The following is a 6,432-nucleotide window of genomic DNA, read 5'->3' on the forward strand; positions in this document are numbered from 1 at the left end:
TTTTCCATAAAAATGACCATTTCTGAGTGTTTCTTTTGAATAAGGTCTGAAAGTTTTGCAAAATAACTGCACGTGCTGCGCCGGCTCGTGACCCGAGTTTTAGCTCTCAAGTCAAAGCAAAAAAATAAAAAATAAGAGACAGCTCGATCTTAAAAAACTGGATAGCTGTGACACTCATAAGTCAAGGTACCACTGAACCTTAATTGTTTTTTTATATATCACTGGCCTGATGTACTGAATCCCATGTCTTCGTCCCCGTGGTGGATAAGCAGACAAACCATTGGCCACAGGAACCTTGAAGTTCTTGGGAATGATTCACCAGGAACTAAAAGTATCGGGACCTCCTGGTTGAAAAACACCTTTTGTACTCTCTGAACTGGTTTGTTCAGTGAAATATCAAACCTGCTGTTGTGCTCTGACATTAGGGCTCCTGCACTGCGTCCCCTCCCTACCCATCCTCATCATCATCTTCTTCATACTCAAAACTGCTGACAGATTTTCTCCTGAATCAGAGCAAAGGATGCTGAGCTGCATATTTTCAAAGTGCATGTTTGTGCTGCAGCATCTCTCTGAGATGTGAATCCAATGATAAGGCAGATGTTATATATAAATATAGAAGTATAGATTTACAATATCTGTAGCTCATGGTGCTGTCAGCAACCGTCTGAATCCCCTCTGTGTAGATTCTAGACAGGGACGTACGCACAAACACAGGTATGCATACATACAGACTCTTTAAGCTAGTAATTTGTCAGCGCTTCACCGTTCAGATAGAATTAACATTATTAACACAGGGAAATAATAGCTTGAATGTATATAAACAGAATGTTAAATTCGAACAATCAGTCATGGATCGTTTTTGTGCATCTTGGAGACACATTAAAGGAAAAGCTAGGCTTAAAAAACAATCAGTGGAATTGACCAGCAAAGTTAGCAATCAGAATGAAGTGATTCAAAGGTTTTTCACAGGGAAACAATGGCTTGAATGTAAATAAAAAATGTTTGAATTCATGAATCACGCATTATTTATTTATGTGCACTTCAAAGTGACACTTAATCAAAGTCTAGACTCTAAATTAATAACAATCAGTCATAGCGTCAACGATCAAAATGTAATTCTAAAGTGACTCCTCTTTCCTATGTCATCTTCTGTTAACTTCAGTCAGTGAGCCCGTGGTCTTAACGTGTTGGTATGATCTGCATTTGCCCCCTGGACCTACAAAATCTGAAACTCTCATTCAGGTACTAAACACAGCTGACGTCCAGTCTACTGCTTTCACCTTGTGTCTGAGCCGCCTCTGTTGAAAACATGTTGGTGCGTTCATCTATCAGTATTAACCACTCTGCTTTCACCATGTGAGTGGGAAAGATTTAGGATCACAGCATTGTTTCCAACAAGCTGTTTTAAAGAGCGGTATAAGGCCTTATTATCAGTATTTAAAGCTCCTGTGCGGAGCTGTCCACTGAGTAGGATTTGGCGCCCCCTGTGAAAAAAGATTGTTTAAAGGTCCCATATTCTGCTCCTTTTCTGCAGTTTAATATGGATCATTGATGTCTTCATGAAATGGTAGTAACATGTTTTGGTCCAAAAAGCCAATAAATTAAGCACAGCAGCATTGTTCCCAGGCTCTCATAGCCCCTTTGTTCAGAACGCTCTGATTTAGTGGGGGTAACCTTCATATGTAAACGAGCCACCGCTGATACCGCCCCGCTCTTCAGCGTCACAGAGCAGCACCACAAGCTCCGAGTGCACAATGTTTAGAAAACAGCGAAGCTCGTTTACCGTAACATTACAGGCTAAAACAACAGGCTAACCGCAGCTAAAGTTAGCACCCTGAAGCTAACACACAGACAGGGGGTAACACTGAGGAAAAGCTCTTACTTCTGCTCCACAGCATTTAAAATACTCACATTTCCAGGGTCCCAGGTTTGTTGGTGGATGGTTGGTAATGTGCCTGGATTCAAGACCAGTCTATTCACTAGCCCTCTGTTGTACTGTCCAAAGTTCGAAAAGCAGTCGGCTTTGAAGTGACTAGCACACACATGCACAGTTTTACTGAGTGTAGCTGGCACATTTCCTTGATAAATGAACTCTAGCCACTTAGTCTTGTCTTCTTCCAAGATGGGAAGCTTGTGCATGGACCTATGTGGCCGTTTACAGCCAAAAACAAAGCAGTGATGGATCTTCAACTTTGGCATTCTCCAAGGAAACAGATGGAGGGGAGTGGGTGGGGAAGGGGTTCGGGGGTATCTACCCTGGTGGACCAATCAGGTCAGACTTGCTCCTGATTGGTCAAAAAAGGGAATTGCTGATGTCAGCAAATCCCGGAAATACCACACAGCTCGTTTTAGGTCAGGATTTTACATTAACAAGCACTACTAAGAACAGGTTTTGTCATTAAATATCACATTTTGTGGGCTGGGAGGAAAGCCAAAGACCCCACAAATTTCACTAAAAGACTCAATAAAGTGATTTTTGCATAATATGGGAACTTTAAAAAGAGACCCATAGAATAAGAAAAAACTACTAGGGTCATAAACATCAAGGCAGGCTGAACACGTGAAAAATAATAAAAGTTAAAAGAAAAAAAAAGCCCCTGAAAATAAGAAAAATTTAAAAGGCTCACAGAGTCTGTGGTGACCCAGTCATAACACTGAATCAGGCTCCTGGTAGTCCAGAGACAGAGCTTAAATCATGGTATTAACTTCTCAGAGAGCCAGTTTGGTAGAACAACAAACCGTACAGCTTTGTTTTTTATTTATCAATTGTATTTCTGCTCAAGATCCTGAGTAGGATAATTCAGGGGGGGAGGGTCAATATTCAGGTCAGTTGCCAAGATCGTGTTTGTTTCTATACAGTCTGCCAGGACGTCTGTATTTCACTGCAGTGACACAGACAGGGGGTGAGACTTCCTGTCTTTATTTTGCACTGAGGGCTTCGTGGAGATTAGCCTGCATTGCACTTCCAGGCACTGGACCAATCATCTGTTATATCTGTAGTGGGTGTTTTTTTTTTCCCATGTTTCCCTCACATGAAGTGGTCCTGTAGTGTCATTTTCTTTACGTATGCTGTTGTCTCTGTTATTGTCCATGATCCTGTTTGCTCTTTAGGTCAGAAAAGAGACGTCAGTATTCATCTCAGACAGTTTCAGCCAAGACCTTTAAGTTTTACGGTTTTCTCAATCTGTGAAACCACATGACAGTGTTTAAAAAAAATCAAATAGGTGGGAACAAAGTTTCAGAGTTGTTTGAGTGAGGGATAAACATGCATCAATAAGATCTTGGTTACATCAAAGAAGCTTTCCCTGCGAGGTCTTTTAAAGAGGAACTGCTGCTTCAGGAAGCTTGGTTTTCTAACTTTCTGAGTGAGTTATTGTCAGAAGTAAGAATCACATCACACTCTCTGAGGTGATTTTTAACATTTCAGAAGTATGGCAAATGTGAACCACTCTGCGCTCTGAAGGAAAACTCTGAACTGTATGAAGTGTTTGAGTGAAATTAGTGCTAACACTGATCACCACAGCCTGACGGTCACAGGCGTGTGCAGTGTGCTCATGTGACATAAATTAAACATAGGAAATGTGTTTCTAATCTTTTGTATATTAGAAAGAAATTATCTATGATGTTAAATTGGGTTATTTATGCATGTTTGGACGACATAATCTTTTATTTTACGTTTTATTATTTCTTGTTGTGCTTTCACTTGTAAGTTAATAAATTTCCTCACCAGCTTGTAGCTCTTAGTAAAGTCCTCCACTTTAAAGGCTGTATCAGAGCACGCTGTACTTTATGAGCGATCCTTATCAAGCACTGACAGAAGAATCCTTATTCTTTTAATACATCAACACATGTATAAGCCTTTTTCACCTGTTGGAAGATAAATACATACATGAAACCATGTGGACATGTGGTGTGTGTTTGTGTGTTTAATTGTACTGTGTGACACGAAGCGTCTCGATGAAGTGTCTTTTTAGACTTGATATGAGCCACATCTGACCAGTCCAGAAAAATGTCTTTTTCAAGTTATTTAAAGACAAAGATAAGGTCTGAACTGCTTGTAACAAGTTATAAAAATCTGCCAATGGAACAAGAGAAAAGTTGCCAGTATTAAGATATTATTCTAGTTCGAAGCAAATTTTCTAGTAACTTTTCTCTTGTTCCATTGGCAGATTTTTTTGTTTTACTTGTATGAGCAATTCAGATCTTATTTTTGTTTTGAAATAACTCGAAAAAAAAAAAATCTGGACTGGTCGTTGAACGTGGCTCATATGGAGTATAATAAGAGAACTTTTACGTAAAATAAGACAAAAAAAGATTGATAAGATTTCAGTTTTTTGCAGTGTACACTCAAAAACAAGGTCCTGATTTGGAAGTTAGGGTTCAGGTTTGGGTTAGATGACCTCTAATCTTTCCTGTGCAGAGGTTACATCTGTTGAGTCCATTCTTGGAAGTCAGCATCCACTCATCTGTTTGTGTGGAGTCTCAGTTTCACAGTAAATAGTAACTTACACAGAGGCCTGGTTTACATGAAAGCACAGGTGCCTTTAAAAATAACTGATTTTCTTGTGTTTTACTCCACATTAATTAGTTTAAGTTTGATAGAAAAAAAAAAAAGTAAGATGATGCTGATTTTTAAAAAGTGAAAGTATTAACTCAAGTCGGTCTTCAAAAGAAACATATTTTACCAGGGATGGGTTAAAAAAATTGATTCTCCAAAAAAAAATTGATTCTCATTTTCAAAATTTGATATAGATTCATTAAGTCCAAGGATTGATCTTTTAATTAAAAGAAAACATTCCCTTTCCTGTCTGGACTTTACTTCCAGACTGTGGGTGCTCTGCACACAATATTCGGTTCTTGCAAGTCAGTGCTGAATTTATATTTATACAATACCTCTATATATCTTACAGTGAGTTTTTGCAGGTCGCTGCACGACAGGTCGGTGCACGGTCCATGCAAAAGTCAATTTTGCATACTTATTGAAAAAAAAGATAGATTTCAGGCACTGTTTTTTTTTTTTCACTCGAAGTTCTGGTAAAAGTAGAATAAGTATTGAGACTTCATTACTTTTTTTTCCCAATAACAGATAAACAGTACCAGACCACAAGACAAACCCAAACATACATACAAACACACAATGACAAGTCACACACTCTCTCCTACACACTTAACTTGCACACATTTTGTACATAAAAATAATAATAAAATTAAAATTATACTTATGATAATAATAATAAAATGAATTTACTATTACTGTTCAATCTAAGCCTATATTTCTGGCTTTAATAATGGTCAAATAAGGTTCCCAGAGCTGGATAAACTTTCTCCTTTTGCCTTTAGCAATGTATGTTAGTCTTTCCAAGCCAATACATTCTGCAAGTTCCTTTGTCCACATCCTCAAGGAAGGATGTGGACAAACATGGCGCAATAGATAGTTCAAAGTCTATTAGCTGAAAGTGTTTATACGTTTGAATGAATTCTTTGGGAAAAATCCCAAGTACACAGAGCTTGGTATTAAAAGGTACTTTTGTTTTGAAAACCGCTGACAAACATTCTATAACATCCTTCCAAAATTCTTGAATCTTAGGACATTTCCAAAGATAATATACCCTTTTCATAGACACACTTAGGACACGCATCTGGAATACTAGCAGACATATAGTGAAGTTTATCTGGAATAATGTACATTCTTGTCAAACATTTTTATTGAAATAGTTTCAACCTTGTATTTATCGTTTATTTCTGTGCTTTCAAACATGCATCATTCCAGTCTGCTCCATCAATGTTCTCTTGAATGTCATTTATCCAGGCATTCAGTTTGTCTAATGATGACTCTTTAGTGTTTGACATTAATACATTGTAGTATTTAGAAATATGACCTTTTTTCCAAAATTATCCAGAGTTATCCTTTCTATTTCTGTTTCGAACTGGATTAAACATAACCTGTTCAGATTTTGATGACATTAAGTTTTTTAACTGTAGGTATTTAAAAAAATGTTTTTAGGGTATTTCATATTTCTCACACAGTAGTTCAAAAGAAAGCAAAACACCATTCACATGAAGATCTTTTACTTTTTAAATACCTTTTACATTCCATGACTTAAATCCCATGTCGAGACTTCATTATTATTAAATAAATCAATATTTAATTGAATTGAATTGAATTGAATTGAATTGAATTGAATTGAATTGAATTGAATTAAATTGAATTGAATTGGATTGGATTGGATTGAATTGAATTGAATTGAATTGAATTAAATTGAATTGAATTGGATTGGATTGGATTGGATCGGTTCGTGAATCGAATCGAACCCTGACCTTGTGGATTGGAATCAAATCGATGTGATTCAGAAAATCAGTGGTGATACCCAGCCCCGTATTTTACAACGTTATTTTTGTTATATGAGGATTACTTTTATATAGATTGTATCA

The sequence above is a fragment of the Halichoeres trimaculatus genome, unplaced genomic scaffold, assembly GCF_033239565.1.
Source record: "Halichoeres trimaculatus isolate MK-OKI-2021-1 unplaced genomic scaffold, fHalTri1.1 fHalTri1_scaffold_8, whole genome shotgun sequence".
Classification (NCBI taxonomy): domain Eukaryota; kingdom Metazoa; phylum Chordata; class Actinopteri; order Labriformes; family Labridae; genus Halichoeres; species Halichoeres trimaculatus.